Source organism: Cucumis melo, chromosome 7 (genome assembly GCF_025177605.1).
Source record: "Cucumis melo cultivar AY chromosome 7, USDA_Cmelo_AY_1.0, whole genome shotgun sequence".
Lineage (NCBI taxonomy): Eukaryota > Viridiplantae > Streptophyta > Magnoliopsida > Cucurbitales > Cucurbitaceae > Cucumis > Cucumis melo.
The window spans coordinates 12,131,711-12,146,808 of record NC_066863.1 but is presented as its reverse complement, the minus strand read 5'-3'; positions in this window follow the sequence as shown (position 1 = coordinate 12,146,808).

Sequence of the window (15,098 nt, the reverse complement as noted above, 5' to 3'; positions counted from 1 at the left end):
TTCCTCTAAAGGCTTTACTGGCCAGGTAGTATAAGTTTAAACCACTACACCCTCAGTTGCTACACGCTTCAACTATTCGTATACCATTATGGAAGAGCCCCAAAACTCAAACAGCTAAATAACCAACTGAACTCACTGTCCTTCCCCGTCTAATCCCATAATCAACGTCCATCAATCTAAAATTTCAATCTACATTTAGCGGTTGCGGTTCAGTTACATCAGACAGAAACATAATAACAGTGCTTAACAGTCAACATAGATACACATATTCAGTATAATCACTAACGTGTAATCCCCTGTGGATTACTACGTTTTCGGCCTCGACCCGAGGTCCAGTAGTAGGAGAACCCTTACCTGATACTCGGTTATGCCCCTCGATCGAATCCACGCTCAACAGCTCAACCTAAAATGAAAACACGAAGGTTTTAGTTGATGACTTTAGTAGAAGTCGTTTTAAAAAGGTCATAAGCGACATCCGTTGACTTACCCAAGGAAAGGCAAACTACCTCCAAACAAGCCTACTGCGAGACCCGAGAACTCAAGCGTCAACTCTGTACTACCTTCAAGGGGGAAAAGTAAGGCCATATCTTATTCCAATATTCAAACTCTAGTCGGATGTAGCAACATTAAGGAATTCATCGAAAACAATCCTTACCGAAGACTCACCGTGACCCGGAGCGGAGGAAGGAAGGCTTAGGTGGCTTGGTGAAACAAGGAGCTCGGCTCGGCTTGAAGGCGTTCGGCTCGGCTCGGCTCGGCTTGGCTCCACCTCGGCTCGGCTCGGCTTGACTCGGCTTGGCCTCGGCTCGGCTCGGCTTGACTCGGCTTGGGGCTCCGCTCAACTCGGCTCGCGGCTCGGCTCGCGGCTCGGCTCACTCGGCTCGCGGCTCGGCTTACTCGGCTCGCGGCTCGGCTCACTCGGCTCGCGGCTCGGCTCACTCGGCTCGCGGCTCTGAGGGAGACGAAACGAAGAAGAAGATGGATGGGGAGGGGGGAAAGCGGCGCGCCTCTAGGGTTTTTTCTCCTTTCTCTTTTTTTTTTTTATATAAATATATATATATATATATAAATTAAATAATAATAATTATTATTAATAATAAAACATTAATATTAATTAATCATAATAATAATAAATATTAATATATATATTATATAAAAATAATAATAATTTATAATAAATATTAGTATTAAATAATTAAAATAATATTAAATAATAATGTTAGTATTAATATTAAATAAATAAGAAAAAGTTATTAATATTAAAACTAAAATGATAAAATACCTAATAATAATAATATAATTACTATTATATTATTATTTTATCGTTTTACAAAAATCTTAAATTGCCGAAAATTCACATGATTTACTAAAATTTACCTCGATCTTCGGGGCGTTACATTCTTCCCTCCTTAGGGAACTTTCGTCCTCGAAAGTTTTATTCCTCGAACAGCTCGGGGTAACGGGACTTCATGTCATCTTCACGCTCCCATGTAGCCTCTTCCACCCGGTGATTCCGCCATAAAACTTTAACCAAAGGAATTTCTTTATTCCTCAACGTTTTCACCTCTCTAGCCAGCACCTCAACGGGTTGTTCGGTATAGCTCAAGTTTTCATCAATCTTCAGTGGCTTGTAATCCACTACATGGGATGGATCTGGCACGTACTTCCTCAACATGGAGACATGGAACACATCATGAACTGTCGAGAGTGATGGTGGCAACGCCAAGCGATAAGCTACAGGGCCAATCCGCTCCAGAATCTCAAATGGCCCAATAAAACGGGGACTCAGCTTTCCCCTCCTTTCAAATCGTAAGACACCTCTCATAGGTGCTACCTTTAGGAACACCTTGTCCCCTACCTCAAATTCGAGATCCTTCCGCCTCACATCTGCGTAACTCTTCTGCCTACTCTGAGCGGTATGCATGCGTGATCTAATCTTCTGTATCGCTTCGTTAGTGGACTGAACTAACTCAGGACCCATCAATCTTTGCTCACCCACTTCACCCCAGCAAACCGGGGATCTACAACATTTGCCATACAAGGCCTCAAATGGTGCCATGCCGATGGTAGCCTGATAGCTGTTATTATAGACAAATTCCATCAAATGTAAGTGGGAGTCCCAGCTACCTGGAAATTCCAATGCACACGCTCGCAACATATACTCTAAAACCTGGTTCAGACGCTCAGTCTGACCGTCAGTCTGTGGATGGAAAGCCGTACTAAAGTCCAACCTCGTGCCCATAGCAGTCTGCAAACTCTTCCAGAATTTGGAAGTGAAACGGGCATCTCTATCAGAAACAATCGACACTGGCACCCCATGCAACCTCACTATCTCGGACATGTACAACTGTGCCCACTTACTAGCAGTATAGGTGGATTTACCCGGAACGAAGTGCGCTGATTTGGTAAGCCTGTCCACCACAACCCAAATCACTGTAAAACCCCTCAGAGTTCTCGGCAGTCCTGTAATGAAATCCATGGACACGTTTTCCCACTTCCATTCCGGTATGCTCAAGGGTTGTAATAAACCCGCTGGCTTCTGCCTTGGTGCCTTAACCTGCTGACACACCAAGCATCTACTAACAAATTCTGCTACTTCCCTCTTCATGTTACGCCACCAATAAACCCGCTTCACGTCCCGATACATCTTCGTACTACCTGGGTGCATGGAAAATGGGGAACTGTGAGCCTCAGATAATAATTCTGTCTTAACCACACTATCTGACGGCACACAGAGGCGTCTCTCGAACAAAAGTCCACCATCAGAGGATAACGAGAACTCAACCGCTTGCCCTGCCTCTGCTAGGCCACGTTTCTCAACCAGATAAGGATCGTTACTCTGAGCATCAATGATCCTTTGCCTCAAAGTCGGCTGTACTGTCAACTGGGCTAACTGCATAGTAACTGCACCCACTGACACTGCAATCTCAGCCCGCTCAAGATCCCGATGCAATGGGGCCTGTCGGGTAATAAGTGCTGCCGAATGTGATACCTTTCTACTAAGAGCATCAGCTACCACATTCGCCTTGCCTGGATGATACAGTATCTCACAATCGTAATCCTTCACTAACTCAAGCCATCTCCGCTGTCTCATATTCAATTCTTTCTGAGTAAAGAAGTATTTCAGGCTCTTATGGTCCGTGAAGATCTGTATCTTTTCGCCATATAAGTAATGCCTCCATATTTTCAAAGCAAAAACCACTGCTGCCAACTCTAGATCATGTGTAGGGTAGTTTTGCTCATGACTCTTCAACTGACGAGACGCATAAGCAACCACCTTACCCTGCTGCATCAAAACACAACCCAAACCCTTCTTGGAAGCATCACTATAAATCACAAAACTGCCAGAACCATCAGGTACAGTAAGAACCGGTGCGGTAACTAGCTTCTGTTTAAGGTTCTGGAAACTGTCCTCACATGCCTTGCTCCAAACAAAAGGAGCTCCCTTCCTGGTCAACTGAGTGAGAGGAGTAGCTATACGAGAAAAGTTCTCCACAAACCGTCGATAATAACCTGCTAAACCAAGAAAGCTACGAACCTCACTGACAGTGGAAGGTCGGGTCCAACCGGTGACTGCCTCTATCTTAGCTGGATCCACAGAGACCCCAGCCTTAGAAACCACGTGACCCAGAAAGGACACCTGCTTCAGCCAAAACTCACATTTCGAGAACTTTGCATACAACTTATTATCCCGAAGTGTTTGCAAAACCATACGTAAATGCTTCTCATGTTCGACCTCCGTCTTGGAGTATATCAAGATGTCGTCGATAAACACGATCACAAAAGTATCTAGGAACTCCCTAAACACTCTGTTCATCAAGTCCATAAACACTGCCGGAGCATTCGTCAAACCAAAGGACATCACAATAAACTCGTAGTGTCCATACCTGGAACGAAATGCTGTCTTCGGTACATCCTCATCCTTAATCCTCAGCTGATGGTATCCCGACCGAAGATCAATTTTAGAGAATACTGTGGCTCCCTGTAACTGGTCGAATAGATCGTCAATCCTGGGCAAGGGATATCTGTTCTTTACGGTTACCTTGTTCAACTCCCTATAGTCAATGCATAGACGCATCGATCCATCCTTCTTCTTAACAAATAAAACTGGCGCACCCCAAGGTGATACGCTCGGTCGAATGAATCCCTTATCAAGCAATTCTTGCAACTGCACCTTCAGTTCTTTCAGCTCTGCGGGGGCCATTCTGTAAGGGGCCCTGGATATAGGAACCGTGCCCGGCTCCAACTCTATGGCAAACTCAACCTCCCTGTGCGGTGGTAACCCTGGAAGTTCCTCAGGAAAGACATCCGGATAGTCCCTCACTACTGGTTCTGATGACAGGGATACATCGGCCTCTCTAGTATCCACCACGCTCGCTAAGATGCCCCAAGTACCCTGACTGAGCAGTTTACTGGCCCTGATGGCTGAGATTACCTGAGGCAACGATCTTGACCCTCCTCCTTTAAATTTAAAACTGGCCCTCGAGGGAGGGTTAAACGTTACCTCCTTACGGGAACAATCTATGCTGGCGTGGTGAGCGGCTAACCAATCCATACCCAGTATTACATCAAAGTCGAGCATATCCAGAACTAACAGTGTTACCTCAATCACATGGCCTGCTATCTCAATCTGGCATGTTTTCACCTTTTCCTTCGACAACATACACTCCCCGGACGGAGTAGATACTGATAGAACATGTTGTAAGGGCTCTACTCTAAGCGGGCATGCAACACAAATGTGGACGAGATAAAAGAATGCGACGAACCCGAATCAAACAAAACTAAGGCGTAATGCCCCAACACTGGGAGCGTACCTGTCACTACCGTGCCTGCCTTCTCAGCCTCAGTCTTGTTGGTAGCAAAGACTCTACCCTGATGTGGAGCGCCTGCTCCCTGATTCTGCGCGTTCCCCGTGAGTCTCAACGGGCATCTATCAGCTGTATGACCCTCTTGCCTGCACTTAAAGCAAGTCCTGGTCCCGAATAAGCAACGGCCCAGATGGTGCTTCCCACAAATGGTACACAACGGCTTCCATCTGGCCGCCTCCCCTGCCTCAAAAGGTTTCTGCTGGAAGCGGCGAAACTCACCACCTGATCTGAAATTCCGCTGTGGCACTGGAACAGGCTGCTGCTCAGCCTTCCTCTTCTGTCCCGATGTCAAACCTCTACCAGCGGTCTTAGACGAGTTAGCCCTCTCCTGTAAACTGAGATCCACTGCCAGGCGCAGTGCATCGGCATGAGTAGCGGGTCGGAAAGCTCGGACCAAACCCTGAATGTCCAGTCGGAGGCCTCTAACAAACTTATCAGCTCTGGCCGCCTCGGTCGCTATCATCTCGGGAGCGAAGCGGGACAACATGTCAAACTCCGCATCGTACTGCTCCACTGTCATGTCACCCTGCTCTAAGTTCAGGAACTCCTGCCGCTTGGCGTCTCTCAAACTAGCGGAGAAGAATTTCGCATAGAAACTCTCCTTAAACTGCTGCCACGTGATCTGACTCACATCACCACCTAGCATTCTCTCTGTAGTCTCCCACCATGCAGTACCTCTGTCAGTCAACATAAAAACAGCACACTGAACTTTCTGATCCTCAGGGCATTTCATGTAACGGAATATGGTCTCCAAGGACGATAACCACATCTGAGCCCTGGTGGGGTCCTCCAAAGACCCATCGAACGTCGTGGGATTATACTTCCTGAAATCCCTCAGGTGCTTAGCCTCTGCTGACAACTGATCCGGCACAAACTGGGGCGCAACTGGTACTGGGGCCAGAGCTGGAGCAGGAGCTGGTGCTGGAGCTGGCGCTGGAGCTGGCGCCGGAGTTGGCGAGGCAGGCTTCTGCTGCTCCCGCATTTGCATAATCAAATCTCTAAACCTCTGCTCCATGGCGGCTAGGTCCGCATGAGTAACTGGCGCAGCCGGGTCAGGGGCTTGGGCTACAGGCTGCACCTCAGGTTGAACGCGTCCTGCTCCCCTTCCTCGGCCTCCTCGGCCACCCCTACGTGCACCTCTCCTTGGCGGCATTTCCCTAACAAGCACCAACGATCCCTTTAGTCATAATGGTAATTGAATTTGCAGTTTAACTTAGGTAAGGTAATGCATGTAGAGTTATACATATACTTTCATGGGAGCGTACCTGACGAGCGGCAAGGATCGTTTCAGCCATAAGGACACAAAACACAGACTCACATTATAAGTCAGTCTACAGAACCTAAAACTTAGGCTCTGATACCAACTGTAACGACCCAACTTTCCGGACTAAGCTGAGGTCACTACCAAATACCAAAACTCGACCATTCAACATAAAATTTAAAACGGACCAGTTACGATTCATTAAAAGCATTAGAAACATTACAAAAAGACAATTTCGGGCCCTATTTTAAATTAAATCATAAAAAGTCTCAAACAAAAAACTCAAGTCATCAGTTCCAAAAGCACAAGTCAAATATTCTGACAAAATACATAGCGGAAGCGATAAGAAAACAGACGAGTCCATATGGCCTTCACGCGTCCTTCCTGCCTCTCGTCGGTCTGCCCCTCGCTGTGCCCTTACCTGAAAAGTTTAAAAAGAGAAAAGGGTGAGTATAAACATACCCAGTAAGGGACCCACTACTGGGCCCGTTAGGGGACAACAGTTAACTTCCTATTCGGGGGTACCCTACATAACAGTCTAGTGGTCCCGTAGGACGCACATATCAGTCTAGTGCTCCCGAAGGATGTACATCTCAGTCTAGTGCTCCCGAAGGTTGCACATATCAGTCTAGTGCTCCCGAAGGACGCACATATCAGTCTAGTGCTCCCGAAGGATGCACATATCAGTCTAGTGCTCCCGGAGGATGCACACCTCAGTCTAGTGCTCCCGGAGGATGCACACATCAGTCTAGTGCTCCCGAAGGATGCACACATCAGTCTAGTGCTCCCGAAGGATGCACATATAAGTAAGGCACACTACCCCATAGATGAAGCTAACCGTTACCCCTCGGTCCATACTCAATCGTCTACCACAGTCATACCACAATCATCAATCATTTACAATTCCTCTAAAGGCTTTACTGGCCAGGTAGTATAAGCTTAAACCACTACACCCTCAGTTGCTACACGCGTCAACTATTCGTATACCATTATGGAAGAGCCCCAAAACTCAAACAGCTAAATAACCAACTGAACTCACTGTCCTTCCCCGTCTAATCCCATGATCAACGTCCATCAATCTAAAATTTCAATCTACATTTAGCGGTTGCGGTTCAGTTACATCAGACAGAAACATAATAACAGTGCTTAACAGTCAACATAGATACACTTATTCAGTATAATCACTAACGTGTAATCCCCTGTGGATTACTACGTTTTCGGCCTCGACCCGAGGTCCAGTAGTAGGAGAACCCTTACCTGATACTCGGTTATGCCCCTCGATCGAATCCACGCTCAACAGCTCAACCTAAAACGAAAACACGAAGGTTTTAGTTGATGACTTTAGTAGAAGTCGTTTTAAAAAGGTCATAAGCGACATCCGTTGACTTACCCAAGGAAAGGCAAACTACCTCCAAACAAGCCTACTGCGAGACCCGAGAACTCAAGCGTCAACTCTGTACTACCTTCAAGGGGGAAAAGTAGGGCCATATCTTATTCCAATATTCAAACTCTAGTCGGATGTAGCAACATTAAGGAATTCATCGAAAACAATCCTTACCGAAGACTCACCGTGACCCGGAGCGGAGGAAGGAAGGCTTAGGTGGCTTGGTGAAACAAGGAGCTCGGCTCGGCTTGAAGGCGTTCGGCTCGGCTCGGCTCCACCTCGGCTCGGCTCGGCTTGACTCGGCTTGGCCTCGGCTCGGATCGGCTTGACTCGACTTGGGGCTCGGCTCAACTCGGCTCGCGGCTCGGCTCACTCGGCTCGCGGCTCGGCTCACTCGGCTCGCGGCTCGGCTTACTCGGCTCGCGGCTCGGCTCACTCGGCTCGCGGCTCGGCTCACTCGGCTCGCGGCTCTGAGGGAGACGAAACGAAGAAGAAGATGGATGGGGAGGGGGAAAGCGGCGCGCCTCTAGGGTTTTTTCTCCTTTCTCTTTTTTTTTTTTATATAAATATATATATATATATATAAATTAAATAATAATAATTATTATTAATAATAAAACATTAATATTAATTAATCATAATAATAATAAATATTAATATATATATTATATAAAAATAATAATAATTTATAATAAATATTAGTATTAAATAATTAAAATAATATTAAATAATAATGTTAGTATTAATATTAAATAAATAAGAAAAAGTTATTAATATTAAAACTAAAATGATAAAATACCTAATAATAATAATATAATTACTATTATATTATTATTTTATCGTTTTACAAAAATCTTAAATTGCCGAAAATTCACATGATTTACTAAAATTTACCTCGATCTTCGGGGCGTTACAGATACACCAATATATACCGTTGATACACCTGATTTAATGTACTGCTTGTACATTTTTTTTACTCTCTAATACTTCACTGATACATATTATTAGTTTAAAACACTTGATATGTTGTTGATACACTCAATCAATTGAATATACTTGAAGCACTAAGAATGATACACTTTATATATCGTTGATACACTTATTATTGTTTCCTGATATACTCGATAGATTTAATACACTTAATCACTTGCTAAACTTTATTGATACATATTATTAGTTTGATACACTTGATATGTTATTGATACAGTTGCTCAACTGTTGATATATTCAATCAATTAAATACACTTTTATGCACTAAGAATGATACATATTATATATCATTGGTACACGTTATATATCGTTGATACACTTGTTATTGTGTTGCTGATACATTTGATAGATTTAATACACTTAATCACTTGCTAAACTTTGTTGATACATATTATTAGTTTGAAACACTTGATATGTTGTTGATACACTTGCTCAACTATTGATACACTTAATCAATTAAATACACTTGATGCGCTAAGAATGATACACTTTATATTTCGTTGATACACTTGTTTGTTTGCTAATACATTTGATATATGTAATACACTTAATCACTTGCAAAACTTCATTGATACATATTATTAGTTTGAAACACTTGATATGTTGTTGATACACTTGCGAAACTATTGATACACTCAATTAATTAAATACACATGATGCACTAAGCATGATACACTTTATGTATTGTCGATACAGTTGTTATGGTATGTTTACAATCTTAATAACATGTTGAACATCATTATCGCCTATAGTCAACAAATTAAAACTGAAAGTTCAATACATGACTCAACCTGAATTTCAGTATGAATCAAGTTCACAAAAAAATCAAATGATGATATCGCTCCATCAACCAAAACACAATTTGTTTTGTAATCCACGTAGTAATGTTGCTCATCCCATTGACCACTTTGAAAAACAATTACTGCCAATTTAACCATAACTACAATGAACTGCAACAATTTTGGAAAAATAAAAAACACGTAGTAAGTATATCAGTCAACTAATACATATAATATAAGTATATCATACAGTTGATATAAAAAACTGATACAAATTAAAAAAAAAAGAACTGAACGTAACTAAATAAAACCAAACTGATCTACGAAGTTCCTTTCGATAAAAGATATTATGAACAAATAAAAGAGATAAGGAAGAACTAATCGTAGCCCTAATTTTAATAAATAATATATGAGTAATTTACAGAAATAATATTAGAGCTTCAAAAAAGGGGAAGAAATACATACATAATTCTTGTTTTCCCTGAAGAAAAAATGAGGAGAATAGGAGAATAAGATGAGAAGAAGATGATAAAAAAAAAAAAAGAAGCCGACAAAGAGGGAGAAATCTAAAAGAACGAAACTGAAGAGAGAAGAGAAGGACGGTGGAGAAGAGGCAGAAGAAGACGAGGAGAAGAGAAGTAGGTGAATAGGAGAAATGGTGAAGAAGAACGATAAAGGAGAAGAAGAAAACGAAAAATGAAGGAGAACAATAAAGAAAAACGAAAGAGGAAGAGAAAACACCAAAAAAGGGCAATTTTGGAATAATAAAAAGAAATATCAACCAAAATTAAAAAGTTGCTATATTTGCAAAATTAAAAATGTTAGTGCTAATATTGCTAAATTGGATTTTTATTGTGTCACCCAATACAATTTCCCTTTAAATAAAACCTTGGTGAGAACATGCACCTTTTATAGTTATAGCATAACTAGAAAAATAGATAAAAGAGAGAGAGAGAGTTTGGAACAATATAGATTGGCAAGTGAATATTAAAAAACGAACGTAAACATAGTTCAAATATTAAAATATACATACTCATTTTTTTAGATAAAAAAAGGTTAATCCCCATCCTAAGCATTTGTTGTAGTTAAATAGTGTATAGAAGTTCTTCTGAGTCTATTCCCAATGAACGAGACATGCACTCCCAACGTCGAGACATGCACTCCCCATCCTAACCAACACGGCATTGGGAGTGCATGTCTCGACGTTTTCATTTTTGACGTGATTCGTGCGTCGAAAACACACCATCCCCGACATCTTCATTTCAGACGTTATCCGTGCGTCGGAAACACACCATCCTCGATGTAACGTCGAGAACATTGTGCCGGAGGCTTTTTAGAGTGCGTCGAGAAATCATTCAAATCTATATATATATATATATATATATATATATATATTTCCTAAAATATTTTTTATTCAATTGTAGTATTCGTTTTCGATTCTAGTACAATTTATACAATATTTAATTAGTAAATGTTTATATAAAATATCCAATTGAAGTTCAAATTCAAGTTCATATGTTTATGTAATACACCGACTAAAAAAATAGTAAGTGTAAAAAAAAGAATACATAGAAATCCAAAAACGCTATGTACGTGTCCTAACAAGCCGCATACGCCATTCTATACTGAAGGGACCTAAAATGATTCAAAAGTGCGTAAGTTTAGTACATATGCATATCATCACTGAATAATGTAATTTGAAAAACTTAAGAATGAAAACATATATATGTACTGCAAGGGATCATGGTCCTCGTTGTGCCCAACTCATGTCTTCTATGAGTTTTCGCATTTGTTCCACTTGTGAAGCTAACATCTATGATGTCTTTCTCTATTCTTCAATTGCTCGTTTAAATTCATCAAGCTCGACCCGTAATTGGGGCTCTAACGTGGATTGTGAACACAAGGTCGAAGAATTGCCAGCACTAACTATCTTGCGGGACTTGGGCTTGGATCTCCAACCAAGACCTTTTGAGTACCCTGGCTGTCTACCTAAAACAACCTCACATATCTCGTCCTTAAAGTGGTTGAGAACCCTATAGGATAGGCTGGGACTGAAGTTCCGGCATTTGATTTTGCAACAAATTTCAAAATTAAGTTAGTAAGACACAAATAAAAAGGACATAATAAGGACAGAAGTATTGCTTGAATAACTTAAATGCACATTCTCCGCGGCTTGCAATACGAACATGCTAGCTTGAATGTGTGTTTTCTTGAATAACTCCACATGGTCGATCGACTCATCTTGTTGCTCAGCGAGCTCGTGCTGTCATTGTAGAAACGACTTCGACCCGATTCTATGATCGTAAGGTTGCGTTTGTCTAGTAGCCCTATTCGTATGTTATCACTCCTGCATGAAAATGATTGTTTATTTCTTATACATATAAAAAGTTGAATGAAATTAACTATTACAAAATATAAAGGCTCATCAAGAATGAACGACTCATGTAGTAATCGCAGAGGAAATGCCTATCTTCCATACGTCCCACCAATATGTGTAGTGGGTTAGCACATGGCTCTTCAAGGTCGCTGTACTTTTTGAAGTGTTTGTGACAGTCGCCCTTGAACTCTTTGAAACTAGTGAGCATTTGATGCTCAACAAACTCATTCATTGCTTGGTCGTTGAAATCAAACATAAAAAAGCACTACACATTATAGAAAACCACACATTAGCTTGGTTAACTTAAATATGCTTCAAATGAAAACAGAATTTTGTATTGCACGTACCTATAAGTTGCCCTTGATGACCTCAATGTATTCTCTTCCAACGTTTGTCGTTCTAAGGCAGCAGACTGAAAATATCTTCCTTACACACATGTCAATTCCCTAGCTAAACCGAACAACGTGTGGCGAAATGGGCTTCTCCATGCCAGGGACCATTGGCGTGAATGTATCGCTCCAACTCCAAGAGTTTAGATGACTATGCACATCTCCTAGGAGTCGGAGATGGTTGATTAATTTTTGCTCAATAAAACAACAAGTTAATGTGAGAAACAAATTAAAATAATTATGAGTTAACGTACTAAGAGACTCACCCGAATTATCACCCACCGAGGACGACCCTCCCATAATGTTATTTAGATCTTCGCCAAACTTGAGGAACATCTTATCTGTTTTCTCAAAACTGCTCGGGACTAACGACATAGTACCTTTGGACATAGGAAACAAACATTCATTAAGTAAATACAAATACCTACTCATATTCGAAATATAAACTAATTAAATATGTGGGTACGCAGTTCGTCACTATCATTTGTTGTCGCTTGTTCCACTTTGATGTGACAATTGTTCGTCTCCATCATCTATAAAGTCGTTTGTGACATGATGCAAAACTGGTCTTTCAACGATTGTAGGATCAACATCAGTCTTACACAGAGTGTCATCCTCAATGTGTTCAGCCACTCAATGGCTGACTATGATTTCAAGTACATTCAGTTGCTTATTGTCAACATCGTCTACTTCAGGCACGTCCTATGTACACTTATTCTGGACCATGTGGATAACTTTCCAACTACTACCATTTTTTGGGTCTTCTAAGTAAAATACTTACTGTGCCTACGTCACAAGAATTACTGATTCCTTACGAACAAAAAATGAGACGTGTTGATAACTTTGTACCCTAATTCCACATGTGTCCTTTGACACTTGTTGACGTCGGTGTTATACCACTGACACTTAAATAGCTAAAGTCTTCTTCCCATCGGATATTGGACGTGCACTCGTCTAGAACATCGTAGAAATTGTTGTCGCCACTTCCATGACATTGCTTTCATCGATTACCATCACTCTACTATTTTATGCAGTGCACCAGGAATCACGTTCTGATGTGTGAAATCTCACCCTAACCACAATGTATCCATCATAACACCGAATGTCAAGTTATGGTCCAATCACAAGTGAGAAGAAATTGTGAGATAGATTTTCAGTCTTACGCAATTCTATAACATGAAATTCATGTGACAATGATTATATACATTCACGTTCAAATATGTTAGTCCGTACATGTCAGCTATTAAATGCGTGCACGCTATATACCTGATTTTAGTACCATTCAAGAAATCTTCATTGATGTCTTTTTAAAAAATCAGTAGCATTTTGAGCCTAACGATGTATTAACCTAAAATGTTTCCTGACGGAGATGATTATGAGTTTAATTTGTATAGCAACAATGTAAAACAAATACTGAACAACTATATCTAAGAAATACGAAGATAAGAATATGCTTACTTACGATACTCCGATATTTCTTCTACATTGTTGAAAATGTACCAATGGAAGAGGCGTTTCTCTTCTTGTGATAGAGTTCGAAGACTTGACGTACTTAATGACTATATTTTCTACATTAAAACTTCAAACTCACCAATCAGCTCGTTATCTAAAATGGTATCATCATTTTGCTCATCTCTAGTGAATCAAGTCTCAATACCCATTAGGTAACACAAACATAAGGTACCTGATTCATTCATCACATATGCTTTGAGCCCTCATGACGTGCTTTATTCCGAACATACTATATCAAAGTGCATAGACTTCTTTCAATGGGATACATCCAACTGTAAGAAACCAGACCAGCAACCTTAATTTCATATGGTAAGTGAACGGCAAGGTGTACCATAACGCTGAAGAAGATAGGTGAAAATATTCTTAACAACTTACAAAGTATGATTATGATATCTGCTTGTAATCTGTCCAAATCACTTACTCTTATCGTTTTGACACATAGTTCGATAATAATGGTACACACATTTTTCGATAAGAATGCTTAAATAACAAGAGATAGCAGTTGATGTAATAAAACATGACAATCGTACATTTTAAGACCTGGTATTTTCCTCTCTCTTTCATTCATACATCGTGAAATATTAGAAACAAATCCATTGAAAAACTTAACTGATTTCAGGAACTTGCAAAACTCAACTCGCTCGCTACTAGTCAATGTGTAACTCACGTGCGACTTAACCAATCGATTACCAACTTCTATGAGGTGTAAACCCTTTCTTATCTTCGATCTTATAGGTTCAACAAAGCATTCATGGTATCCTTGGTTTTTTCTTCGATACTCAACAAGGAACCAACAAAATTATCACAAACATTCTTTTCAATATGCATTACGTCAAGTTTGTAACGTAACAGTAGTCTCGACCAGTAAAGAAGTTCGAAAAAATACTTCTTTTTGTCCAATTAAGAGCTCTCTTTTTTTTTCTTATCTTTTACAGAAGGATGTTTACTCATAATTGGAAACTCCAACTGATCTAGTTGTTCCAATATTTCATGTCCATTCATCACCACTGGGGGAGCCCTATGCTATACTTTTCCATCGTGTAGCTTGTTTCTGCGCCACACGTGGTTCTCTGGGAAATAGTGTCGATGTCTCATGAAAGATATTCTACCTTGTATCCCGAACAACAATTTATCACCCATGCATATGAGACATGCCTGATACCCCTTTGTACTCCACCTTGATAGGTCACTATACGCTGGAAAGTCATCAATTGTCCATAATAAGGCTGCATGTAGCTGAAAGAACTAATCGGTAAGAGAATCACACGTACGCACCCCGAAATTTCATAACTCTTTCAGTTCCTCAATCAATGGTTGAAGATACACATTGATTTCCCTACTAGAAGATCTAGGACTAGGTATGAGCAATGACATGAAGAAATTTGTCTTTTTCATGCATTTTCAAGGTGGCAAATTGTAAGAAACTAACATAATAGGTCACATACTGTATGAGGTACTCAAATGACCAAATGGATTAAACTCATCTGAAACTAACCCCAAACACACGTTCCGTCGATTAGAAGCAAAATCAGAAAATT